The sequence below is a fragment of the Ranitomeya imitator genome, chromosome 4 (genome assembly GCF_032444005.1).
Source record: "Ranitomeya imitator isolate aRanImi1 chromosome 4, aRanImi1.pri, whole genome shotgun sequence".
NCBI classification, from domain to species: Eukaryota; Metazoa; Chordata; class Amphibia; order Anura; family Dendrobatidae; genus Ranitomeya; species Ranitomeya imitator.
Genome location: NC_091285.1, coordinates 80427797 through 80455274, shown reverse-complemented (window position 1 = coordinate 80455274; position 27478 = coordinate 80427797).

Here is a 27478-nt window from a genome sequence, read left to right as displayed (position 1 = left end):
AGGGGCACAAGTGCTGGCTAGGCATAAGGCAGGGGCACAAGTGCTGGCTAGGCATAAGGCAGAGGCACAAGTGCAGGCTAGGCATAAGGCAGGGGCACAAGTGCAGGCTAGGCATAAGGCAGGGGCACAAGTGCAGGCTAGGCATAAGGCAGGGGCACAAGTGCTGGCTAGGCATAAGGCAGGGGCACAAGTGCTGGCTAGGCATAAGGCAGGGGCAAAAGGGCTGGCTAGGCATAAGGCAGGGGCACAAGTGCTGGCTAGGCATAAGGCAGGGGCACAAGTGCTGGCTAGGCATAAGGCAGGGGCACAAGTGCTGGCTAGGCATAAGGCAGGGGCACAAGTGCTGGCTAGGCATAAGGCAGGGGCACAAGTGCTGGCTAGGCATAAGGCAGGGGCACAAGTGCTGGCTAGGCATAAGGCAGGGGCACAAGTGCTGGCTAGGCATAAGGCAGGGGCACAAGTGCTGGCTAGACATAAGGCAGGGGCACAAGTGCTGGCTAGGCATAAGGCAGGGGCACAAGTGCAGGCTAGGCATAAGGCAGGGGCACAAGTGCAGGCTAGGCATAAGGCAGGGGCACAAGTGCAGGCTAGGCATAAGGCAGGGGCACAAGTGCAGGCTAGGCATAAGGCAGGGGCACAAGTGCAGGCTAGGCATAAGGCAGGGGCACAAGTGCTGGCTAGGCATAAGGCAGGGGCACAAGTGCTGGCTAGGCACAAGGCAGGGGCACAAGTGCTGGCTAGGCATAAGGCAGGGGCACAAGTGCTGGCTAGGCATAAGGCAGGGGCACAAGTGCTGGCTAGGCATAAGGCAGGGGCACAAGTGCTGGCTAGGCATAAGGCAGGGGCACAAGTGCTGGCTAGGCATAAGGCAGGGGCACAAGTGCTGGCTAGGCATAAGGCAGGCTCACAAGTGCTGGCTAGGCATAAGGCAGGGGCACAAGTGCTGGCTACGCATAAGGCATACGGCTAACTCTTTGCACTCTTTGCATAAAGGGATAGGCACCCTTAGGGGTGAAGAGCTAGCTTTCACCCCTCTACTCTGTACTTTGTTGTACAGTGCGGAGCCACTCCATAACCCCCATGCTCCAAGCGACCAGGCACATCTTGTCTGTCCTCCGTAAATGGGTAATGCCTTCGTCCCCAATTACAGTGGTGCATGTGCATTCAGACGGGACAAGAGCGAAGAGCGTAAAGCCTGCCCTGTGTGCATAACCAACATGAAGCTAAAGACAAAAAAACAATAATGCAAGGGGCTCAAAAGTGCTGGCTAGGCATAAGGCAGGGGCACAAGTGCTGGCAAGGCATAAGGCAGGGGCACAAGTGCTGGCTAGGCATAGGGCAGGGGCACAAGTGCTGGCTAGGCATAAGACAGGGGCACAAGTGCTGGCTAGGCATAAGGCAGGGGCAAAAGTGCTGGCTAGGCATAAGGCAGGGGCACAAGTGCTGGCTAGGCATAAGGCAGGGGCACAAGTGCTGGCTAGGCATAAGGCAGGGGCACAAGTGCTGGCTAGGCATAAGGCAGGGGCGCAAGTGCAGGCTAGGCATAAGGCAGGGGCACAATTGCAGGCTAGGCATAAAGCAGGGGCACAAGTGCAGGCTAGGCATAAGGCAGGGGCACAAGTGCTGGCTAGGCATAAGGCAGGGGCACAAGTGCTGGCTAGGCATAAGGCAAGTGCACAAGTGCTGGCTAGGCATAAGGCAGGGGCACAAGTGCTGGCTAGGCATAAGGCAGGGGCACAAGTGCTGGCTAGGCATAAGGCAGGGGCACAAGTGCTGGCTAGGCATAAGGCAGGGGCACAAGTGCTGGCTAGGCATAAGGCAGGGGCACAAGTGCTGGCTAGGCATAAGGCAGGGGCACAAGTGCTGGCTAGGCATAAGGCAGGGGCACAAGTGCTGGCTAGGCATAAGGCAGGGGCACAAGTGCTGGCTAGGCATAAGGCAGGGGTCACAAGTGCTGGCTAGGCATAAGGCAGGGGCACAAGTGCTGGCTAGGCATAAGGCAGGGGCACAAGTGCTGGCTAGGCATAAGGCAGGGGCACAAGTGCTGGCTAGGCATAAGCCAGGGGCACAAGTGCAGGCTAGACATAAGGCAGGGGCACAAGTGCTGGCAAGGCATAAGGCAGGGGCACAAGTGCTGGCTAGGCATAAGGCAGGGGCTCAAGTGCTGGCTAGGCATAAGGCAGGGGCACAAGTGCTGGCTAGGCATAAGGCAGGGGCACAAGTGCTGGCTAGACATAAGGCAGGGGCACAAGTGCTGGCTAGGCATAAGGCAGGGGCACAAGTGCTGGCTAGGCATAAGGCAGGGGCACAAGTGCTGGCTAGGCATAATGCAGGGGCACAAGTGCTGGCTAGGCATAAGGCAGGGGCACAAGTGCTGGCTAGGCATAAGGCAGGGGCACAAGTGCTGGCTAGGCATAAGGCAGGGGCACAAGTGCTGGCTAGGCATAAGGCAGGGGCACAAGTGCTGGCTAGGCATAAGGCAGGGGCACAAGTGCTGGCTAGGCATAAGGTAGGTGCACAAGTGCTGGCTAGGCATAAGGCAGGGGCACAAGTGCTGTCTAGGCATAAGGCAGGGGCACAAGTGCAGGCTAGGCATAAGGCAGGGGCACAAGTGCAGGCTAGGCATAAGGCAGGGGCACAAGTGCAGGCTAGGCATAAGGCAGGGGCACAAGTGCAGGCTAGGCATAAGGCAGGGGCACACGTGCAGGCTAGGCATAAGGCAGGGGCACACGTGCAGGCTAGGCATAAGGCAGGGGCACACGTGCTGGCTAGGCATAAGGCAGGGGCACACGTGCTGGCTAGGCATAAGGCAGGGGCACACGTGCTGGCTAGGCATAAGGCAGGGGCACACGTGCTGGCTAGGCATAAGGCAGGGGCACACGTGCTGGCTAGGCATTAGGTAGGGGCACACGTGCTGGCTAGGCATAAGGCAGGGGCACACGTGCTGGCTAGGCATAAGGCAGGGGCACACGTGCTGGCTAGGCATAAGGCAGGGGCACACGTGCTGGCTAGGCATAAGGCAAGTGCACAAGTGCTGGCTAGGCATAAGGCAGGGGCACAAGTGCTGGCTAGGCATAAGGCAGGGGCACAAGTGCTGGCTAGGCATAAGGCAGGGGCACAAGTGCTGGCTAGGCATAAGGCAGGGGCACAAGTGCTGGCTAGGCATAAGGCAGGGGCACAAGTGCTGGCTAGGCATAAGGCAGGGGCACAAGTGCTGGCTAGGCATAAGGCAGGGGCACAAGTGCTGGCTAGGCATAAGGCAGGGGCACAAGTGCTGGCTAGGCATAAGGCAGGGGCACAAGTGCTGGCTAGGCATAAGGCAGGGGCACAAGTGCTGGCTAGGCATAAGGCAGGGGCACAAGTGCTGGCTAGGCATAAGGCAGGGGCACAAGTGCTGGCTAGGCATAAGCCAGGGGCACAAGTGCAGGCTAGACATAAGGCAGGGGCACAAGTGCTGGCAAGGCATAAGGCAGGGGCACAAGTGCTGGCTAGGCATAAGGCAGGGGCTCAAGTGCTGGCTAGGCATAAGGCAGGGGCACAAGTGCTGGCTAGGCATAAGGCAGGGGCACAAGTGCTGGCTAGACATAAGGCAGGGGCACAAGTGCTGGCTAGGCATAAGGCAGGGGCACAAGTGCTGGCTAGGCATAAGGCAGGGGCACAAGTGCTGGCTAGGCATAATGCAGGGGCACAAGTGCTGGCTAGGCATAAGGCAGGGGCACAAGTGCTGGCTAGGTATAAGGCAGGGGCACAAGTGCTGGCTAGGCATAAGGCAGGGGCACAAGTGCTGGCTAGGCATAAGGCAGGGGCACAAGTGCTGGCTAGGCATAAGGCAGGGGCACAAGTGCTGGCTAGGCATAAGGTAGGTGCACAAGTGCTGGCTAGGCATAAGGCAGGGGCACAAGTGCTGGCTAGGCATAAGGCAGGGGCACAAGTGCAGGCTAGGCATAAGGCAGGGGCACAAGTGCAGGCTAGGCATAAGGCAGGGGCACAAGTGCAGGCTAGGCATAAGGCAGGGGCACAAGTGCAGGCTAGGCATAAGGCAGGGGCACACGTGCAGGCTAGGCATAAGGCAGGGGCACACGTGCAGGCTAGGCATAAGGCAGGGGCACACGTGCTGGCTAGGCATAAGGCAGGGGCACACGTGCTGGCTAGGCATAAGGCAGGGGCACACGTGCTGGCTAGGCATAAGGCAGGGGCACACGTGCTGGCTAGGCATAAGGCAGGGGCACACGTGCTGGCTAGGCATTAGGTAGGGGCACACGTGCTGGCTAGGCATAAGGCAGGGGCACACGTGCTGGCTAGGCATAAGGCAGGGGCACACGTGCTGGCTAGGCATAAGGCAGGGGCACACGTGCTGGCTAGGCATAGGGCAGGGGCACACGTGCTGGCTAGGCATAAGGCAGGGGCACAAGTGCTGGCTAGGCATAAGGCAGGGGCACAATTGCTGGCTAGGCATAAGGCAGAGGCACAAGTGCTGGCTAGGCATAAGGCAGGGGCACAAGTGCTGGCTAGGCATAAGGCAGGGGCACAAGTGCTGGCTAGGCATAAGGCAGGGGCACAAGTGCTGGCTAGGCATAAGGCAGGGGCACAAGTGCAGGCTAGGCATAAGGCAGGGGCACAAGTGCAGGCTAGGCATAAGGCAGGGGCACAAGTGCAGGCTAGGCATAAGGCAGGGGCACAAGTGCAGGCTAGGCATAAGGCAGGGGCACACGTGCAGGCTAGGCATAAGGCAGGGGCACACGTGCAGGCTAGGCATAAGGCAGGGGCACACGTGCTGGCTAGGCATAAGGCAGGGGCACACGTGCTGGCTAGGCATAAGGCAGGGGCACACGTGCTGGCTAGGCATAAGGCAGGGGCACACGTGCTGGCTAGGCATAAGGCAGGGGCACACGTGCTGGCTAGGCATTAGGTAGGGGCACACGTGCTGGCTAGGCATAAGGCAGGGGCACACGTGCTGGCTAGGCATAAGGCAGGGGCACACGTGCTGGCTAGGCATAAGGCAGGGGCACACGTGCTGGCTAGGCATAAGGCAAGTGCACAAGTGCTGGCTAGGCATAAGGCAGGGGCACAAGTGCTGGCTAGGCATAAGGCAGGGGCACAAGTGCTGGCTAGGCATAAGGCAGGGGCACAAGTGCTGGCTAGGCATAAGGCAGGGGCACAAGTGCTGGCTAGGCATAAGGCAGGGGCACAAGTGCTGGCTAGGCATAAGGCAGGGGCACAAGTGCTGGCTAGGCATAAGGCAGGGGCACAAGTGCTGGCTAGGCATAAGGCAGGGGCACAAGTGCTGGCTAGGCATAAGGCAGGGGCACAAGTGCTGGCTAGGCATAAGGCAGGGGCACAAGTGCTGGCTAGGCATAAGGCAGGGGCACAAGTGCTGGCTAGGCATAAGGCAGGGGCACAAGTGCTGGCTAGGCATAAGCCAGGGGCACAAGTGCAGGCTAGACATAAGGCAGGGGCACAAGTGCTGGCAAGGCATAAGGCAGGGGCACAAGTGCTGGCTAGGCATAAGGCAGGGGCTCAAGTGCTGGCTAGGCATAAGGCAGGGGCACAAGTGCTGGCTAGGCATAAGGCAGGGGCACAAGTGCTGGCTAGACATAAGGCAGGGGCACAAGTGCTGGCTAGGCATAAGGCAGGGGCACAAGTGCTGGCTAGGCATAAGGCAGGGGCACAAGTGCTGGCTAGGCATAATGCAGGGGCACAAGTGCTGGCTAGGCATAAGGCAGGGGCACAAGTGCTGGCTATTTATAAGGCAGGGGCACAAGTGCTGGCTAGGCATAAGGCAGGGGCACAAGTGCTGGCTAGGCATAAGGCAGGGGCACAAGTGCTGGCTAGGCATAAGGCAGGGGCACAAGTGCTGGCTAGGCATAAGGTAGGTGCACAAGTGCTGGCTAGGCATAAGGCAGGGGCACAAGTGCTGGCTAGGCATAAGGCAGGGGCACAAGTGCAGGCTAGGCATAAGGCAGGGGCACAAGTGCAGGCTAGGCATAAGGCAGGGGCACAAGTGCAGGCTAGGCATAAGGCAGGGGCACAAGTGCAGGCTAGGCATAAGGCAGGGGCACACGTGCAGGCTAGGCATAAGGCAGGGGCACACGTGCAGGCTAGGCATAAGGCAGGGGCACACGTGCTGGCTAGGCATAAGGCAGGGGCACACGTGCTGGCTAGGCATAAGGCAGGGGCACACGTGCTGGCTAGGCATAAGGCAGGGGCACACGTGCTGGCTAGGCATAAGGCAGGGGCACACGTGCTGGCTAGGCATTAGGTAGGGGCACACGTGCTGGCTAGGCATAAGGCAGGGGCACACGTGCTGGCTAGGCATAAGGCAGGGGCACACGTGCTGGCTAGGCATAAGGCAGGGGCACACGTGCTGGCTAGGCATAGGGCAGGGGCACACGTGCTGGCTAGGCATAAGGCAGGGGCACAAGTGCTGGCTAGGCATAAGGCAGGGGCACAATTGCTGGCTAGGCATAAGGCAGAGGCACAAGTGCTGGCTAGGCATAAGGCAGGGGCACAAGTGCTGGCTAGGCATAAGGCAGGGGCACAAGTGCTGGCTAGGCATAAGGCAGGGGCACAAGTGCTGGCTAGGCATAAGGCAGGGGCACAAGTGCTGGCTAGGCATAAGGCAGGGGCACAAGTGCTGGCTAGGCATAAGGCAGGGGCACAAGTGCTGGCTAGGCATAAGGCAGGGGCACAAGTGCTGGCTAGGCATAAGGCAGGGGCACAAGTGCTGGCTAGGCATAAGGCAGGGGCACAAGTGCTGGCTAGGCATAAGGCAGGGGCACAAGTGCTGGCTAGGCATAAGGCAGGGGCACAAGTGCTGGCTACACATAAGGCATACGGCTAACTCTTTGCACTCTTTGCATAAAGGGATAGGCACCCTTAGGGGTGAAGAGCTAGCTTTCACCCCTCTACTCTGTACTTTGTTGTACAGTGCGGAGCCACTCCATAACCCCCATGCTCCAAGCGACCAGGCACATCTTGTCTGTCCTCCGTAAATGGGTAATGCCTTCGTCCCCAATTACAGTCGTGCATGTGCATTCAGACGGGACAAGAGCGAAGAGCGTAAAGCCTGCCCTGTGTACATAACCAACATGAAGCTAAAGACAAAAAAAAATAATGCAAGGGGCTCAAAAGTGCTGGCTAGGCATAAGGCAGGGGCACAAGTGCTGGCTAGGCATAAGGCAGGGGCACAAGTGCTGGCTAGGCATAAGGCAGGGGCACAAGTGCTGGCTAGGCATAAGGCAGGGGCACAAGTGCTGGCTAGGCATAAGGCAGGGGCACAAGTGCTGGCTAGGCATAAGGCAGGGGCACAAGTGCTGGCTAGGCATAAGGCAGGGGCACAAGTGCAGGCTAGGCATAAGGCAGGGGCACAAGTGCAGGCTAGGCATAAGGCAGGGGCACAAGTGCAGGCTAGGCATAAGGCAGGGGCACAAGTGCAGGCTAGGCATAAAGCAGGGGCACAAGTGCAGGCTAGGCATAAGGCAGGGGCACAAGTGCTGGCTAGGCATAAGGCAGGGGCACAAGTGCTGGCTAGGCATAAGGCAGGGGCACAAGTGCTGGCTAGGCATAAGGCAGGGGCACAAGTGCAGGCTAGGCATAAGGCAGGGGCACAAGTGCTGGCTAGGCATAAGGCAGGGGCACAAGTGCTGGCTAGGCATAAGGCAGGGGCACAAGTGCTGGCTAGGCATAAGGCAGGGGCACAAGTGCTGGCTAGGCATAAGGCAGGGGCACAAGTGCTGGCTAGGCATAAGGCAGGGGCTCAAGTGCTGGCTAGGCATAAGGCAGGGGCACAAGTGCTGGCTAGGCATAAGGCAGGGGCACAAGTGCTGGCAAGGCATAAGGCAGGGGCACAAGTGCTGGCAAGGCATAAGGCAGGGGCACAAGTGCAGGCTAGGCATAAGGCAGGGGCACAAGTGCAGGCTAGGCATAAGGCAGGGGCACAAGTGCAGGCTAGGCATAAGGCAGGGGCACAAGTGCAGGCTAGGCATAAGGCAGGGGCACACGTGCAGGCTAGGCATAAGGCAGGGGCACACGTGCTGGCTAGGCATAAGGCAGGGGCACACGTGCTGGCTAGGCATAAGGCAGGGGCACACGTGCTGGCTAGGCATAAGGCAGGGGCACACGTGCTGGCTAGGCATTAGGCAGGGGCACACGTGCTGGCTAGGCATAAGGCAGGGGCACACGTGCTGGCTAGGCATAAGGCAGGGGCACACGTGCTGGCTAGGCATAAGGCAGGGGCACACGTGCTGGCTAGGCATAGGGCAGGGGCACACGTGCTGGCTAGGCATAGGGCAGGGGCACACGTGCTGGCTAGGCATAAGGCAGGGGCACACGTGCTGGCTAGGCATAAGGCAGGGGCACACGTGCTGGCTAGGCATAAGGCAGGGGCACACGTGCTGGCTAGGCATAAGGCAGGGGCACACGTGCTGGCTAGGCATAAGGCAGGGGCACACGTGCTGGCTAGGCATAAGGGAGGGGCACACGTGCTGGCTAGGCATAAGGCAGGGGCACAAGTGCTGGCTAGGCATAAGGCAGGGGCACAAGTGCTGGCTAGGCATAAGGCAGGGGCACAAGTGCTGGCTAGGCATAAGGCAGGGGCACACGTGCTGGCTAGGCATAGGGCAGGGACACACGTGCTGGCTAGGCATAAGGCAGGGGCACACGTGCTGGCTAGGCATAAGGCAGGGGCACAAGTGCTGACTAGGCATAAGGCAGGGGCACAAGTGCTGGCTAGGCATAAGGCAGGGGCACAAGTGCTGGCTAGGCATAAGGCAGGGGCACACGTGCTGGCTAGGCATAGGGCAGGGGCACACGTGCTGGCTAGGCATAGGGCAGGGGCACACGTGCTGGCTAGGCATAAGGCAGGGGCACACGTGCTGGCTAGGCATAAGGCAGGGGCACACGTGCTGGCTAGTCATAAGGCAGGGGCACACGTGCTGGCTAGGCATAAGGCAGGGGCACACGTGCTGGCTAGGCATAAGGCAGGGGCACACGTGCTGGCTAGGCATAAGGCAGGGGCACACAAGCTGGCTAGGCATAAGGCAGGGGCACAAGTGCTGGCTAGGCATAGGGCAGGGGCACACGTGCTGGCTAGGCATAAGGCAGGGGCACAAGTGCTGGCTAGGCATAAGGCAGAGGCACAAGTGCTGGCTAGGCATAAGGCAGGGGCACAAGTGCTGGCTAGGCATAAGGCAGGGGCACACGTGCTGGCTAGGCATAAGGCAGGGGCACACGTGCTGGCTAGGCATAAGGCAGGGGCACAAGTGCTGGCTAGGCATAAGGCAGGGGCACACGTGCTGGCTAGGCATAAGGCAGGGGCACACGTGCTGGCTAGGCATAAGGCAGGGGCACAAGTGCTGGCTAGGCATAAGGCAGGGGCACACGTGCTGGCTAGGCATAGGGCAGGGGCACACGTGCTGGCTAGGCATAGGGCAGGGGCACACGTGCTGGCTAGGCATAAGGCAGGGGCACACGTGCTGGCTAGGCATAAGGCAGGGGCACACGTGCTGGCTAGGCATAAGGCAGGGGCACACGTGCTGGCTAGGCATAAGGCAGGGGCACACGTGCTGGCTAGGCATAAGGCAGGGGCACACGTGCTGGCTAGGCATAAGGCAGGGGCACACGTGCTGGCTAGGCATAAGGCAGGGGCACAAGTGCTGGCTAGGCATAGGGCAGGGGCACACGTGCTGGCTAGGCATAAGGCAGGGGCACAAGTGCTGGCTAGGCATAAGGCAGAGGCACAAGTGCTGGCTAGGCATAAGGCAGGGGCACAAGTGCTGGCTAGGCATAAGGCAGGGGCACAAGTGCTGGCTAGGCATAAGGCAGGGGCACAAGTGCTGGCTAGGCATAAGGCAGGGGCACAAGTGCTGGCTAGGCATAAGGCAGGGGCACAAGTGCTGGCTAGGCATAAGGCAGGGGCACAAGTGCTGGCTAGGCATAAGGCAGGGGCACAAGTTCTGGCTAGGCATAAGGCAGGGGCACAAGTGCTGGCTAGGCATAAGGCAGGGGCACAAGTGCTGGCTAGGCATAAGGCAGGGGCACAAGTGCTGGCTAGGCATAAGGCAGGGGCACAAGTGCTGGCTAGGCATAAGGCAGGGGCACAAGTGCTGGCTAGGCATAAGGCAGGGGCACAAGTGCTGGCTAGGCATAAGGCAGGGGCACAAGTGCTGGCTAGGCATAAGGCAGGGGCACAAGTGCTGGCTAGGCATAAGGCAGGGGCACAAGTGCTGGCTAGGCAAAAGGCAGGGGCACAAGTGCTGGCTAGGCATAAGGCAGGGGCACAAGTGCTGGCTAGGCATAAGTCAGGGGCACAAGTGCTGGCTAGGCATAAGGCAGGGGCACAAGTGCTGGCTAGGCATAAGGCAGGGGCACAAGTGCTGGCTAGGCATAAGGCAGGGGAACAAGTGCTGGCTAGGCATAAGGCAGGGGCACAAGTGCTGGCTAGGCATAAGGCAGGGGCACAAGTGCTGGATAGGCATAAGGCAGGGGCACAAGTGCTGGCTAGGCATAAGGCAGGGGCAAAAGTGCTGGCTAGGCATAAGGCAGGGGCACAAGTGATGGCCACACATAAGGCATACGGCTAACTCTGTTCACTCTTTGCATAAAGGGATAGGCACCCTTAGGGGTGAGGAGCTAGCTTTCACCCCTCTACTCTGTACTTTGTTGTACAGTGCGGAGCCACTCCATAACCCCCATGCTCCAAACGACCAGGCACATCTTGTCTGTCCTCCGTAAATGGGTAATGCCTTCGTCCCTAATTACAGTCGTGCATGTGCATTCAGACGGGACAAGAGCGAAGAGCGTAAAGCCTGCCCTGTGTGCATAACCAACATGAAGCTAAAGACAAAAAAAACAATAATGCAAGGGGCTCAAAAGTGCTGGCTAGGCATAAGGCAGGGGCACAAGTGCTGGCTAGGCATAAGGCAGGGGCACAAGTGCTGGCTAGGCATAAGGCAGGGGCACAAGTGCTGGCTAGGCATAAGGCAGGGGCACAAGTGCTGGCTAGGCATAAGGCAGGGTCACAAGTGCTGGCTAGGCATAAGGCAGGGGCACAAGTGCTGGCTAGGCATAAGGCAGGGGCACAAGTGCTGGCTAGGCATAAGGCAAGGGCACAAGTGCTGGCTAGGCATAAGGCAGTGGCACAAGTGCTGGCTAGGCATAAGGCAGTGGCACAAGTGCTGGCTAGGCATAAGGCAGGGGCACAAGTGCTGGCTAGGCATAAGGCAGGGGCACAAGTGCTGGCTAGGCATAAGGCAGGGGCACAAGTGCTGGCTAGGCATAAGGCAGGGGCACAAGTGCTGGCTAGGCATAAGGCAGGGGCACAAGTGCTGGCTAGGCATAAGGCAGGGGCACAAGTGCTGGCTAGGCATAAGGCAGGGGCACAAGTGCTGGCTAGGCATAAGGCAGGGGCACAAGTGCTGGCTAGGCATAAGGCAGGGGCACAAGTGCTGGCTAGGCATAAGGCAGGGGCACAAGTGCTGGCTAGGCATAAGGCAGGGGCACAAGTGCTGGCTAGGCATAAGGCAGGGGCACAAGTGCTGGCTAGGCATAAGGCAGGGGCACAAGTGCAGGCTAGGCATAAGGCAAGGGCATAGGTGCTGGCTAGGCATAAGGCAGGGTCACAAGTGCAGGCTAGGCATAAGGCAGGGGCACAAGTGCAGGCTAGGCATAAGGCAGGGGCACAAGTGCAGGCTAGGCATAAGGCAGGGGCACAAGTGCAGGCTAGGCATAAGGCAGGGGCACAAGTGCTGGCTAGGCATAAGGCAGGGGCACAAGTGCTGGCTAGGCATTAGGCAGGGGCACAAGTGCTGGCTAGGCATAAGGCAGGGGCACAAGTGCTGGCTAGGCATAAGGCAGGGGCACAAGTGCTGGCTAGGCATAAGGCAGGGGCACAAGTGCTGGCTAGGCATAAGGCAGGGGCACAAGTGCTGGCTAGGCATAAGGCAGGGGAACAAGTGCTGGCTAGGCATAAGGCAGGGGCACAAGTGCTGGCTAGGCATAAGTCAGGGGCACAAGTGCTGGCTAGGCATAAGGCAGGGGCACAAGTGCTGGCTAGGCAAAAGGCAGGGGCACAAGTGCTGACTAGGCATAAGGCAGGGGCACAAGTGCTGGCTAGGCATGAGGCAGGGGCACAAGTGCTGGCTAGGCATAAGGCAGGGGCACAAGTGCTGGCTAGGCATAAGGCAGGGGCACAAGTGCTGGCTAGGCATAAGGCAGGGGCACAAGTGCTGGCTAGGCATAAGGCAGGGGCACAAGTGCTGGCTAGGCATAAGGCAGGGGCACAAGTGATGGCTACAAATAAGGCATACGGCTAACTCTTTGCACTCTTTGCATAAAGGGATAGGCACCCTTAGGGGTGAAGAGCTAGCTTTCACCCCTCTACTGTGTACTTTGTTGTACAGTGCGGAGCCACTCCATAACCCCCATGCTCCAAGCGACCAGGCACATCTTGTCTGTCCTCCGTAAATGGGTAATGCCTTCGTCCCCAATTACAGTCGTGCATGTGCATTCAGACGGGACAAGAGCGAAGAGCGTAAAGCCTGCCCTGTGTGCATAACCAACATGAAGCTAAAGACAAAAAAACAATAATGCAAGGGGCTCAAAAGTGCTGGCTAGGCATAAGGCAGGGGCACAAGTGCTGGCTAGGCATAAGGCAGGGGCACAAGTGCGGGCTAGGCATAAGGCAGGGGCACAAGTGCTGGCTAGGCATAAGGCTGGGGCACAAGTGCTGGCTAGGCATAAGGCAGGGGCACAAGTGCTGGCTAGGCATAAGGCAGGGGCACAAGTGCTGGCTAGGCATAAGGCAGGGGCACAAGTGCTGGCTAGGCATAAGGCAGGGGCACAAGTGCTGGCTAGGCATAAGGCAGGGGCACAAGTGCTGGCTAGGCATAAGGCAGGGGCACAAGTGCTGGCTAGGCATAAGGCAGGGGCACAAGTGCTGGCTAGGCATAAGGCAGGGGCACAAGTGCTGGCTAGGCATAAGGCAGGGGCACAAGTGCTGGCTAGGCATAAGGCAGGGGCACAAGTGCTGGCTAGGCATAAGGCAGGGGCACAAGTGCTGGCTAGGCATAAGGCAGGGGCACAAGTGCTGGCTAGGCATAAGGCAGGGGCACAAGTGCTGGCTAGACATAAGGCAGGGGCACAAGTGCTGGCTAGGCATAAGGCAGGGGCACAAGTGCTTTCTAGGCATAAGGCAGGGGCACAAGTGCTGGCTAGGCATAAGGCAGGGGCACAAGTGCTGGCTAGGCATAAGGCAGGGGCACAAGTGCTGGCTAGGCATAAGGCAGGGGCACAAGTGATGGCTACACATAAGGCATACGGCTAACTCTTTGCACTCTTTGCATAAAGGGATAGGCACCCTTAGGGGTGAAGAGCTAGCTTTCACCCCTCTACTCTGTACTTTGTTGTACAGTGCGGAGCCACTCCATAACCCCCATGCTCCAAATGACCAGGCACATCTTGTCTGTCCTCCGTAAATGGGTCATGCCTTCGTCCCCAATTACAGTCGTGCATGTGCATTCAGACGGGACAAGAGCGAAGAGCGTAAAGCCTGCCCTGTGTGCATAACCAACATGAAGCTAAAGACAAAAAAAACAATAATGCAACGGGCTCAAAAGTGCTGGCTAGGCGTAAGGCAGGGGCACAAGTGCTGGCTAGGCATAAGGCAGGGGCACAAGTGCTGGCTAGGCATAAGGCAGGGGCACAAGTGCTGGCTAGGCATAAGGCAGGGGCACAAGTGCTGGCTAGGCATAAGGCAGGGGCACAAGTGCTGGCTAGGCATAAGGCAGGGGCACAAGTGCTGGCTAGGCATAAGGCAGGGGCACAAGTCCTGGCTAGGCATAAGGCAGGGGCACAAGTGCTGGCTAGACATAAGGCAGGGGCACAAGTGCTGGCTAGGCATAAGGCAGGGGCACAAGTGCTTTCTAGGCATAAGGCAGGGGCACAAGTGCTGGCTAGGCATAAGGCAGGGGCACAAGTGCTGGCTAGGCATAAGGCAGGGGCACAAGTGCTGGCTAGGCATAAGGCAGGGGCACAAGTGCTGGCTAGGCATAAGGCAGGGGCACAAGTGATGGCTACACATAAGGCATACGGCTAACTCTTTGCACTCTTTGCATAAAGGGATAGGCACCCTTAGGGGTGAAGAGCTAGCTTTCACCCCTCTACTCTGTACTTTGTTGTACAGTGCGGAGCCACTCCATAACCCCCATGCTCCAAATGACCAGGCACATCTTGTCTGTCCTCCGGAAATGGGTCATGCCTTCGTCCCCAATTACAGTCGTGCATGTGCATTCAGACGGGACAAGAGCGAAGAGCGTAAAGCCTGCCCTGTGTGCATAACCAACATGAAGCTAAAGACAAAAAAAACAATAATGCAACGGGCTCAAAAGTGCTGGCTAGGCATAAGGCAGGGGCACAAGTGCTGGCTAGGCATAAGGCAGGGGCACAAGTGCTGGCTAGGCATAAGGCAGGGGCACAAGTGCTGGCTAGGCATAAGGCAGGGGCACAAGTGCTGGCTAGGCATAAGGCAGGGGCACAAGTGCTGGCTAGGCATAAGGCAGGGGCACAAGTGCTGGCTAGGCATAAGGCAGGGGCACAAGTGCTGGCTAGGCATAAGGCAGGGGCACAAGTGCTGGCTAGGCATAAGGCAGTGGCACAAGTGCTGGCTAGGCATAAGGCAGGGGCACAAGTGCTGGCTAGGCATAAGGCAGTGGCACAAGTGCTGGCTAGGCATAAGGCAGGGGCACAAGTGCTGGCTAGGCATAAGGCAGGGGCACAAGTGCTGGCTAGGCATAAGGCAGGGGCACAAGTGCTGGCTAGACATAAGGCAGGGGCACAAGTGCTGGCTAGGCATTAGGCAGGAGCACAAGTGCTGGCTAGGCATAAGGCAGGGGCACAAGTGCTGGCTAGGCATAAGGCAGGGGCGCAAGTGCTGGCTAGGCATAAGGCAGGGGCGCAAGTGCTTGCTAGGCATAAGGCAAGGGCGCAAGTGCTGGCTAGGCATAAGGCAGGGGCGCAAGTGCTGGCTAGGCATAAGGCAGGGGCACAAGTGCTGGCTAGGCATAAGGCAGGGGCACAAGTGCTGGCTAGGCATAAGGCAGGGGCACAAGTGCTGGCTAGGCAAAAGGCAGGGGCACAAGTGCTGGCTAGGCATAAGGCAGGGGCACAAGTGCTGGCTAGGCATAAGGCAGGGGCACAAGTGCAGGCTAGGCATAAGGCAGGGGCACAAGTGCAGGCTAGGCATAAGGCAGGGGCACAAGTGCTGGCTAGGCATAAGGCAGGGGCACAAGTGCTGGCTAGGCATATGGCAAGGGCACAAGTGATGGCTAGGCATAAGGCAGGGGCACAAGTGTTGGCTAGGCATAAGGCAGGGGCAGAAGTGCTGGCTAGGCAATAAGGCAGGGGCACAAGTGCAGGCTAGGCATAAGGCAGGGGCACAAGTGCAGGCTAGGCATAAGGCAGGGGCACAAGTGAAGACTAGGCATAAGGCAGGGGCACAAGTGCAGGCTAGGCATAAGGCAGGGGCACAAGTGCTGGCTAGGCATAAGGCAGGGGCACAAGTGCAGGCTAGGCATAAGGCAGGGGCACAAGTGCAGGCTAGGCATAAGGCAGGGGCACAAGTGCAGGCTAGGCATAAGGCAGGGGCACAAGTGCAGGCTAGGCATAAGGCAGGGGCACAAGTGCAGGCTAGGCATAAGGCAGGGGCACAAGTGCAGGCTAGGCATAAGGCAGGGGCACAAGTGCAGGCTAGGCATAAGGCAGGGGCACAAGTGCTGGCTAGGCATAAGGCAGGGGCACAAGTGCTTGCTAGGCATAAGGCAGGGGCACAAGTGCTGGCTAGGCATAAGGCAGGGGCACAAGTGCTGGCTAGGCATAAGGCAGGGGCACAAGTGCAGGCTAGGCATAAGGCAGGGGCACAAGTGCAGGCTAGGCATAAGGCAGGGGCACAAGTGCAGGCTAGGCATAAGGCAGGGGCGCAAGTGCAGGCTAGGCATAAGGCAGGGGCACACGTGCTGGCTAGGCATAAGGCAGGGGCACACGTGCTGGCTAGACATAAGGCAGGGGCACACGTGCTGGCTAGGCATAAGGCAGGGGCACACGTGCTGGCTAGGCATTAGGCAGGGGCACACGTGCTGGCTAGGCATTAGGCAGGGGCACACGTGCTGGCTAGGCATAAGGCAGGGGCACACGTGCTGGCTAGGCATAAGGCAGGGGCACAAGTGCTGGCTAGGCATAAGGCAGGGGCACACGTGCTGGCTAGGCATAGGGCAGGGGCACACGTGCTGGCTAAGCATAGGGCAGGGGCACAAGTGCTGGCTAGGCATAAGGCAGGGGCACAAGTGCTGGCTAGGCATAAGGCAGGGGCACACGTGCTGGCTAGGCATAAGGCAGGGGCACACGTGCTGGCTAGGCATAAGGCAGGGGCACACGTGCTGGCTAGGCATAAGGCAGGGGCACACGTGCTGGCTAGGCATAAGGCAGTGGCACAAGTGCTGGCTAGGCATAAGGCAGGGGCACAAGTGCAGGCTAGGCATAAGGCAGGGGCACAAGTGCAGGCTAGGCATAAGGCAGTGGCACAAGTGCTGGCTAGGCATAAGGCAGGGGCACAAGTGCTGGCTAGGCATAAGGCAGGGGCACAAGTGCTGGTTAGGCATAAGGCAGGGGCACAAGTGCTGGCTAGGCATAAGGCAGGGGCACAAGTGCTGGCTAGGCATAAGGCAGGGGCACAAGTGCTGGCTAGGCATAAGGCAGGGGCACAAGTGCAGGCTAGGCATAAGGCAGGGGCACAAGTGCAGGCTAGGCATAAGGCAGTGGCACAAGTGCTGGCTAGGCATAAGGCAGGGGCACAAGTGCTGGCTAGGCATAAGGCAGGGGCACAAGTGCTGGCTAGGCATAAGGCAGGGGCACAAGTGCTGGCTAGGCATAAGGCAGGGGCACAAGTGCTGGCTAGGCATAAGGCAGGGGCACAAGTGCTGGCTAGGCAAAAGGCAGGGGCACAAGTGGTGGCTAGGCATAAGGCAGGGGCACAAGTGCTGGCTAGGCATAAGTCAGGGGCACAAGTGCTGGCTAGGCATAAGGCAGGGGCACAAGTGCTGGCTAGGCATAAGGCAGGGGCACAAGTGCTGGCTAGGCATAAGGCAGGGGCACAAGTGCTGGCTAGGCATAAGGCAGGGGCACAAGCGCTGGCTAGGCATAAGGCAGGGGCACAAGTGCTGGCTAGGCATAAGGCAGGGGCACAAGTGCTGGCTAGGCATAAGGCAGGGGCAAAAGTGCTGGCTAGGCATAAGGCAGGGGCACAAGTGATGGCCACACATAAGGCATACGGCTAACTCTGTTCACTCTTTGCATGAAGGGATAGGCACCCTTAGGGGTGAAGAGCTAGCTTTCACCCCTCTACTCTGTACTTTGTTGTACAGTGCGGAGCCACTCCATAACCCCCATGCTCCAAACGACCAGGCACATCTTGTCTGTCCTCCGTAAATGGGTAATGCCTTCGTCCCCAATTACAGTCGTGCATGTGCATTCAGACGGGACAAGAGCGAAGAGCGTAAAGCCTGCCCTGTGTGCATAACCAACATGAAGCTAAAGACAAAAAAAACAATAATGCAAGGGGCTCAAAAGTGCTGGCTAGGCATAAGGCAGGGGCACAAGTGCTGGCTAGGCATAAGGCAGGGGCACAAGTGCTGGCTAGGCATAAGGCAGGGGCACAAGTGCTGGCTAGGCATAAGGCAGGGGCACAAGTGCTGGCTAGGCATAAGGCAGGGGCACAAGTGCTGGCTAGGCATAAGGCAGGGGCACAAGTGCTGGCTAGGCATAAGGCAGGGGCACAAGTGCTGGCTAGGCATAAGGCAGGGGCACAAGTGCTGGCTAGGCATAAGGCAGGGGCACAAGTGCTGGCTAGGCATAAGGCAGGGGCACAAGTGCTGGCTAGGCATAAGGCAGGGGCACAAGTGCTGGCTAGGCATAAGTCAGGGGCACAAGTGCTGGCTAGGCATAAGGCAGGGGCACAAGTGCTGGCTAGGCAAAAGGCAGGGGCACAAGTGCTGGCTAGGCATAAGGCAGGGGCACAAGTGCTGGCTAGGCATGAGGCAGGGGCACAAGTGCTGGCTAGGCATAAGGCAGGGGCACAAGTGCTGGCTAGGCATAAGGCAGGGGCACAAGTGCTGGCTAGGCATAAGGCATACGGCTAACTCTTTGCACTCTTTGCATAAAGGGATAGGCACCCTTAGGGGTGAAGAGCTAGCTTTCACCCCTCTACTGTGTACTTTGTTGTACAGTGCGGAGCCACTCCATAACCCCCATGCTCCAAGCGACCAGGCACATCTTGTCTGTCCTCCGTAAATGGGTAATGCCTTCGTCCCCAATTACAGTCGTGCATGTGCATTCAGACGGGACAAGAGCGAAGAGCGTAAAGCCTGCCCTGTGTGCATAACCAACATGAAGCTAAAGACAAAAAAACAATAATGCAAGGGGCTCAAAAGTGCTGGCTAGGCATAAGGCAGGGGCACAAGTGCTGGCTAGGCATAAGGCAGGGGCACAAGTGCTGGCTAGGCATAAGGCAGGGGCACAAGTGCTGGCTAGGCATAAGGCAGGGGCACAAGTGCTGGCTAGGCATAAGGCAGGGGCACAAGTGCTGGCTAGGCATAAGGCAGGGGCACAAGTGCTGGCTAGGCATAAGGCAGGGGCACAAGTGCTGGCTAGGCATAAGGCAGGGGCACAAGTGCTGGCTAGGCATAAGGCAGGGGCACAAGTGCTGGCTAGGCATAAGGCAGGGGCACAAGTGCTGGCTAGGCATAAGGCAGGGGCACAAGTGCTGGCTAGGCATAAGGCAGGGGCACAAGTGCTGGCTAGGCATAAGGCAGGGGCACAAGTGCTGGCTAGGCATAAGGCAGGGGCACAAGTGCTGGCTAGGCATAAGGCAGGGGCACAAGTGCTGGCTAGGCATAAGGCAGGGGCACAAGTGCTGCCTAGACATAAGGCAGGGGCACAAGTGCTGGCTAGGCATAAGGCAGGGGCACAAGTGCTTTCTAGGCATAAGGCAGGGGCACAAGTGCTGGCTAGGCATAAGGCAGGGGCACAAGTGCTGGCTAGGCATAAGGCAGGGGCACAAGTGCTGGCTAGGCATAAGGCAGGGGCACAAGTGCTGGCTAGGCATAAGGCAGGGGCACAAGTGATGGCTACACATAAGGCATACGGCTAACTCTTTGCACTCTTTGCATAAAGGGATAGGCACCCTTAGGGGTGAAGAGCTAGCTTTCACCCCTCTAGTCTGTACTTTGTTGTACAGTGCGGAGCCACTCCATAACCCCCATGCTCCAAACGACCAGGCACATCTTGTCTGTCCTCCGTAAATGGGTCATGCCTTCGTCCCCAATTACAGTCGTGCATGTGCATTCAGACGGGACAAGAGCGAAGAGCGTAAAGCCTGCCCTGTGTGCATAACCAACATGAAGCTAAAGACAAAAAAAACAATAATGCAACGGGCTCAAAAGTGCTGGCTAGGCATAAGGCAGGGGCACAAGTGCTGGCTAGGCATAAGGCAGGGGCACAAGTGCTGGCTAGGCATAAGGCAGGGGCACAAGTGCTGGCTAGGCATAAGGCAGGGGCACAAGTGCTGGCTAGGCATAAGGCAGGGGCACAAGTGCTGGCTAGGCATAAGGCAGGGGCACAAGTGCTGGCTAGGCATAAGGCAGGGGCACAAGTGCTGGCTAGGCATAAGGCAGGGGCACAAGTGCTGGCTAGGCATAAGGCAGTGGCACAAGTGCTGGCTAGGCATAAGGCAGGGGCACAAGTGCTGGCTAGGCATAAGGCAGTGGCACAAGTGCTGGCTAGGCATAAGGCAGGGGCACAAGTGCTGGCTAGGCATTAGGCAGGGGCACAAGTGCTGGCTAGGCATAAGGCAGGGGCACAAGTGCTGGCTAGGCATGAGGCAGGGGCGCAAGTGCTGGCTAGGCATAAGGCAGGGGCGCAAGTGCTGGCTAGGCATAAGGCAAGGGCGCAAGTGCTGGCTAGGCATGAGGCAGGGGCGCAAGTGCTGGCTAGGCATAAGGCAGGGGCGCAAGTGCTGGCTAGGCATAAGGCAGGGGCACAAGTGCTGGCTAGGCATAAGGCAGGGGCACAAGTGCTGGCTAGGCAAAAGGCAGGGGCACAAGTGCTGGCTAGGCATAAGGCAGGGGCACAAGTGCTGGCTAGGCATAAGGCAGGGGCACAAGTGCAGGCTAGGCATAAGGCAGGGGCACAAGTGCAGGCTAGGCATAAGGCAGGGGCACAAGTGCTGGCTAGGCATAAGGCAGGGGCACAAGTGCTGGCTAGGCATAAGGCAAGGGCACAAGTGATGGCTAGGCATAAGGCAGGGGCACAAGTGCTGGCTAGGCATAAGGCAGGGGCAGAAGTGCTGGCTAGGCAATAAGGCAGGGGCACAAGTGCAGGCTAGGCATAAGGCAGGGGCACAAGTGCAGGCTAGGCATAAGGCAGGGGCACAAGTGAAGACTAGGCATAAGGCAGGGGCACAAGTGCAGGCTAGGCATAAGGCAGGGGCACAAGTGCAGGCTAGGCATAAGGCAGGGGCACAAGTGCAGGCTAGGCATAAGGCAGGGGCACAAGTGCAGGCTAGGCATAAGGCAGGGGCACAAGTGCAGGCTAGGCATAAGGCAGGGGCACAAGTGCAGGCTAGGCATAAGGCAGGGGCACAAGTGCAGGCTAGGCATAAGGCAGGGGCACAAGTGCAGGCTAGGCATAAGGCAGGGCACAAGTGCAGGCTAGGCATAAGGCAGGGGCACAAGTGCAGGCTAGGCATAAGGCAGTGGCACAAGTGCAGGCTAGGCATAAGGCAGGGGCACAAGTGCAGGCTAGGCATAAGGCAGGGGCACAAGTATAGGCTAGGCATAAGGCAGGGGCACAAGTGCAGGCTAGGCATAAGGCAGGGGCACAAGTGCAGGCTAGGCATAAGGCAGGGGCACAAGTGCTGGCTAGGCATAAGGCAGGGGCACAAGTGCTTGCTAGGCATAAGGCAGGGGCACAAGTGCTGGCTAGGCATAAGGCAGGGGCACAAGTGCTGGCTAGGCATAAGGCAGGGGCACAAGTGCAGGCTAGGCATAAGGCAGGGGCACAAGTGCAGGCTAGGCATAAGGCAGGGGCACAAGTGCAGGCTAGGCATAAGGCAGGGGCACAAGTGCAGGCTAGGCATAAGGCAGGGGCACACGTGCTGGCTAGGCATAAGGCAGGGGCACACGTGCTGGCTAGACATAAGGCAGGGGCATCCGTGCTGGCTAGGCATAAGGCAGGGGCACAAGTGCTGGCTAGGCATAAGGCAGGGGCACAAGTGCTGGCTAGGCTTTAGACAGGGGCACAAGTGCTGGCTAGGCATAAGGCAGGGGCACAAGTGCTGGCTAGGCATAAGGCAGGGGCACAAGTGCTGGCTAGGCATAAGGCAGGGGCACAAGTGCTGGCTAGGCATAAGGCAGGGGCACAAGTGCTGGCTAGGCATAAGGCAGGGGAACAAGTGCTGGCTAGGCATAAGGCAGGGGCACAAGTGCTGGCTAGGCATAAGTCAGGGGCACAAGTGCTGGCTAGGCATAAGGCAGGGGCACAAGTGCTGGCTAGGCAAAAGGCAGGGGCACAAGTGCTGACTAGGCATAAGGCAGGGGCACAAGTGCTGGCTAGGCATGAGGCAGGGGCACAAGTGCTGGCTAGGCATAAGGCAGGTGCACAAGTGCTGGCTAGGCATAAGGCAGGGGCACAAGTGCTGGCTAGGCATAAGGCAGGGGCACAAGTGCTGGCTAGGCATAAGGCAGGGGCACAAGTGCTGGCTAGGCATAAGGCAGGGGCACAAGTGATGGCTACACATAAGGCATACGGCTAACTCTTTGCACTCTTTGCATAAAGGGATAGGCACCCTTAGGGGTGAAGAGCTAGCTTTCACCCCTCTACTGTGTACTTTGTTGTACAGTGCGGAGCCACTCCATAACCCCCATGCTCCAAGCGACCAGGCACATCTTGTCTGTCCTCCGTAAATGGGTAATGCCTTCGTCCCCAATTACAGTCGTGCATGTGCATTCAGACGGGACAAGAGCGAAGAGCGTAAAGCCTGCCCTGTGTGCATAACCAACATGAAGCTAAAGACAAAAAAACAATAATGCAAGGGGCTCAAAAGTGCTGGCTAGGCATAATGCAAGGGCACAAGTGCTGGCTAGGCATAAGGCAGGGGCACAAGTGCTGGCTAGGCATAATGCAGGAGCACAAGTGCTGGCTAGGCATAAGGCAGGGGCACAAGTGCTGGCTAGGCATAAGGCAGGGGCACAAGTGCTGGCTAGGCATAAGGCAGGGGCACAAGTGCTGGCTAGGCATAAGGCAGGGGCACAAGTGCTGGCTAGGCATAAGGCAGGGGCACAAGTGCTGGCTAGGCATAAGGCAGGGGCACAAGTGCTGGCTAGGCATAAGGCAGGGGCACAAGTGCTGGCTAGGCATAAGGCAGGGGCACAAGTGCTGGCTTAGCATAAGGCAGGGGCACAAGTGCTGGCTAGGCATAAGGCAAGGGCACAAGTGCTGGCTAGGCATAAGGCAGGGGCACAAGTGCTGGCTAGGCATAAGGCAGGGGCACAAGTGCTGGCTAGGCATAAGGCAGGGGCACAAGTGCTGGCTAGGCATAAGGCAGGGGCACAAGTGCTGGCTAGACATAAGGCAGGGGCACAAGTGCTGGCTAGGCATAAGGCAGGGGCACAAGTGCTTTCTAGGCATAAGGCAGGGGCACAAGTGCTGGCTAGGCATAAGGCAGGGGCACAAGTGCTGGCTAGGCATAAGGCAGGGGCACAAGTGCTGGCTAGGCATAAGGCAGGGGCACAAGTGCTGGCTAGGCATAAGGCAGGGGCACAAGTGATGGCTACACATAAGGCATACGGCTAACTCTTTGCACTCTTTGCATAAAGGGATAGGCACCCTTAGGGGTGAAGAGCTAGCTTTCACCCCTCTACTCTGTACTTTGTTGTACAGTGCGGAGCCACTCCATAACCCCCATGCTCCAAACGACCAGGCACATCTTGTCTGTCCTCCGTAAATGGGTCATGCCTTCGTCCCCAATTACAGTCGTGCATGTGCATTCAGACGGGACAAGAGGGAAGAGCGTAAAGCCTGCCCTGTGTGCATAACCAACATGAAGCTAAAGACAAAAAAAACAATAATGCAACGGGCTCAAAAGTGCTGGCTAGGCATAAGGCAGGGGCACAAGTGCTGGCTAGGCATAAGGCAGGGGCACAAGTGCTGGCTAGGCATAAGGCAGGGGCACAAGTGCTGGCTAGGCATAAGGCAGGGGCACAAGTGCTGGCTAGGCATAAGGCAGGGGCACAAGTGCTGGCTAGGCATAAGGCAGGGGCACAAGTGCTGGCTAGGCATAAGGCAGGGGCACAAGTGCTGGCTAGGCATAAGGCAGGGGCACAAGTGCTGGCTAGGCATAAGGCAGTGGCACAAGTGCTGGCTAGGCATAAGGCAGGGGCACAAGTGCTGGCTAGGCATAAGGCAGTGGCACAAGTGCTGGCTAGGCATAAGGCAGGGGCACAAGTGCTGGCTAGGCATAAGGCAGGGGCACAAGTGCTGGCTAGGCATAAGGCAGGGGCACAAGTGCTGGCTAGACATAAGGCAGGGGCACAAGTGCTGGCTAGGCATTAGGCAGGGGCACAAGTGCTGGCTAGGCATAAGGCAGGGGCACAAGTGCTGGCTAGGCATAAGGCAGGGGCGCAAGTGCTGGCTAGGCATAAGGCAGGGGCGCAAGTGCTGGCTAGGCATAAGGCAAGGGCGCAAGTGCTGGCTAGGCATAAGGCAGGGGCGCAAGTGCTGGCTAGGCATAAGGCAGGGGCACAAGTGCTGGCTAGGCATAAGGCAGGGGCACAAGTGCTGGCTAGGCATAAGGCAGGGGCACAAGTGCTGGCTAGGCAAAAGGCAGGGGCACAAGTGCTGGCTAGGCATAAGGCAGGGTCACAAGTGCTGGCTAGGCATAAGGCAGGGGCACAAGTGCAGGCTAGGCATAAGGCAGGGGCACAAGTGCAGGCTAGGCATAAGGCAGGGGCACAAGTGCTGGCTAGGCATAAGGCAGGGGCACAAGTGCTGGCTAGGCATAAGGCAAGGGCACAAGTGATGGCTAGGCATAAGGCAGGGGCACAAGTGCTGGCTAGGCATAAGGCAGGGGCAGAAGTGCTGGCTAGGCAATAAGGCAGGGGCACAAGTGCAGGCTAGGCATAAGGCAGGGGCACAAGTGCAGGCTAGGCATAAGGCAGGGGCACAAGTGAAGACTAGGCATAAGGCAGGGGCACAAGTGCAGGCTAGGCATAAGGCAGGGGCACAAGTGCAGGCTAGGCATAAGGCAGGGGCACAAGTGCAGGCTAGGCATAAGGCAGGGCACAAGTGCAGGCTAGGCATAAGGCAGGGGCACAAGTGCAGGCTAGGCATAAGGCAGGGGCACAAGTGCAGGCTAGGCATAAGGCAGGGGCACAAGTGCAGGCTAGGCATAAGGCAGGGGCACAAGTATAGGCTAGGCATAAGGCAGGGGCACAAGTGCAGGCTAGGCATAAGGCAGGGGCACAAGTGCTGGCTAGGCATAAGGCAGGGGCACAAGTGCTTTCTAGGCATAAGGCAGGGGCACAAGTGCTGGCTAGGCATAAGGCAGGGGCACAAGTGCTGGCTAGGCATAAGGCAGGGGCACAAGTGCTGGCTAGGCATAAGGCAGGGGCACAAGTGCTGGCTAGGCATAAGGCAGGGGCACAAGTGATGGCTACACATAAGGCATACGGCTAACTCTTTGCACTCTTTGCATAAAGGGATAGGCACCCTTAGGGGTGAAGAGCTAGCTTTCACCCCTCTACTCTGTACTTTGTTGTACAGTGCGGAGCCACTCCATAACCCCCATGCTCCAAACGACCAGGCACATCTTGTCTGTCCTCCGTAAATGGGTCATGCCTTCGTCCCCAATTACAGTCGTGCATGTGCATTCAGACGGGACAAGAGGGAAGAGCGTAAAGCCTGCCCTGTGTGCATAACCAACATGAAGCTAAAGACAAAAAAAACAATAATGCAACGGGCTCAAAAGTGCTGGCTAGGCATAAGGCAGGGGCACAAGTATAGGCTAGGCATAAGGCAGGGGCACAAGTGCAGGCTAGGCATAAGGCAGGGGCACAAGTGCTGGCTAGGCATAAGGCAGGGGCACAAGTGCTTTCTAGGCATAAGGCAGGGGCACAAGTGCTGGCTAGGCATAAGGCAGGGGCACAAGTGCTGGCTAGGCATAAGGCAGGGGCACAAGTGCTGGCTAGGCATAAGGCAGGGGCACAAGTGCTGGCTAGGCATAAGGCAGGGGCACAAGTGATGGCTACACATAAGGCATACGGCTAACTCTTTGCACTCTTTGCATAAAGGGATAGGCACCCTTAGGGGTGAAGAGCTAGCTTTCACCCCTCTACTCTGTACTTTGTTGTACAGTGCGGAGCCACTCCATAACCCCCATGCTCCAAACGACCAGGCACATCTTGTCTGTCCTCCGTAAATGGGTCATGCCTTCGTCCCCAATTACAGTCGTGCATGTGCATTCAGACGGGACAAGAGGGAAGAGCGTAAAGCCTGCCCTGTGTGCATAACCAACATGAAGCTAAAGACAAAAAAAACAATAATGCAACGGGCTCAAAAGTGCTGGCTAGGCATAAGGCAGGGGCACAAGTGCTGGCTAGGCATAAGGCAGGGGCACAAGTGCTGGCTAGGCATAAGGCAGGGGCACAAGTGCTGGCTAGGCATAAGGCAGGGGCACAAGTGCTGGCTAGGCATAAGGCAGGGGCACAAGTGCTGGCTAGGCATAAGGCAGGGGCACAAGTGCTGGCTAGGCATAAGGCAGGGGCACAAGTGCTGGCTAGGCATAAGGCAGGGGCACAAGTGCTGGCTAGGCATAAGGCAGTGGCACAAGTGCTGGCTAGGCATAAGGCAGGGGCACAAGTGCTGGCTAGGCATAAGGCAGTGGCACAAGTGCTGGCTAGGCATAAGGCAGGGGCACAAGTGCTGGCTAGGCATAAGGCAGGGGCACAAGTGCTGGCTAGGCATAAGGCAGGGGCACAAGTGCTGGCTAGACATAAGGCAGGGGCACAAGTGCAGGCTAGGCATTAGGCAGGGGCACAAGTGCTGGCTAGGCATAAGGCAGGGGCACAAGTGCTGGCTAGGCATAAGGCAGGGGCGCAAGTGCTGGCTAGGCATAAGGCAGGGGCGCAAGTGCTGGCTAGGCATAAGGCAAGGGCGCAAGTGCTGGCTAGGCATAAGGCAGGGGCGCAAGTGCTGGCTAGGCATAAGGCAGGGGCAGAAGTGCTGGCTAGGCAATAAGGCAGGGGCACAAGTGCAGGCTAGGCATAAGGCAGGGGCACAAGTGCAGGCTAGGCATAAGGCAGGGGCACAAGTGAAGACTAGGCATAAGGCAGGGGCACAAGTGCAGGCTAGGCATAAGGCAGGGGCACAAGTGCAGGCTAGGCATAAGGCAGGGGCACAAGTGCAGGCTAGTCATAAGGCAGGGGCACAAGTGCAGGCTAGGCATAAGGCAGGGCACAAGTGCAGGCTAGGCATAAGGCAGGGGCACAAGTGCAGGCTAGGCATAAGGCAGGGGCACAAGTGCAGGCTAGGCATAAGGCAGGGGCACAAGTGCAGGCTAGGCATAAGGCAGGGCCACAAGTGCAGGCTAGGCATAAGGCAGGGGCACAAGTGCAGGCTAGGCATAAGGCAGGGGCACAAGTGCAGGCTAGGCATAAGGCAGGGGCACAAGTGCAGGCTAGGCATAAGGCAGGGGCACAAGTATAGGCTAGGCATAAGGCAGGGGCACAAGTGCAGGCTAGGCATAAGGCAGGGGCACAAGTGCAGGCTAGGCATAAGGCAGGGGCACAAGTGCTGGCTAGGCATAAGGCAGGGGCACAAGTGCTTGCTAGGCATAAGGCAGGGGCACAAGTGCTGGCTAGGCATAAGGCAGGGGCACAAGTGCTGGCTAGGCATAAGGCAGGGGCACAAGTGCAGGCTAGGCATAAGGCAGGGGCACAAGTGCAGGCTAGGCATAAGGCAGGGGCACAAGTGCAGGCTAGGCATAAGGCAGGGGCACAAGTGCAGGCTAGGCATAAGGCAGGGGCACACGTGCTGGCTAGGCATAAGGCAGGGGCACACGTGCTGGCTAGACATAAGGCAGGGGCATCCGTGCTGGCTAGGCATAAGGCAGGGGCACAAGTGCTGGCTAGGCATAAGGCAGGGGCACAAGTGCTGGCTAGGCATTAGGCAGGGGCACAAGTGCTGGCTAGGCATAAGGCAGGGGCACAAGTGCTGGCTAGGCATAAGGCAGGGGCACAAGTGCTGGCTAGGCATAAGGCAGGGGCACAAGTGCTGGCTAGGCATAAGGCAGGGGCACAAGTGCTGGCTAGGCATAAGGCAGGGGAACAAGTGCTGGCTAGGCATAAGGCAGGGGCACAAGTGCTGGCTAGGCATAAGT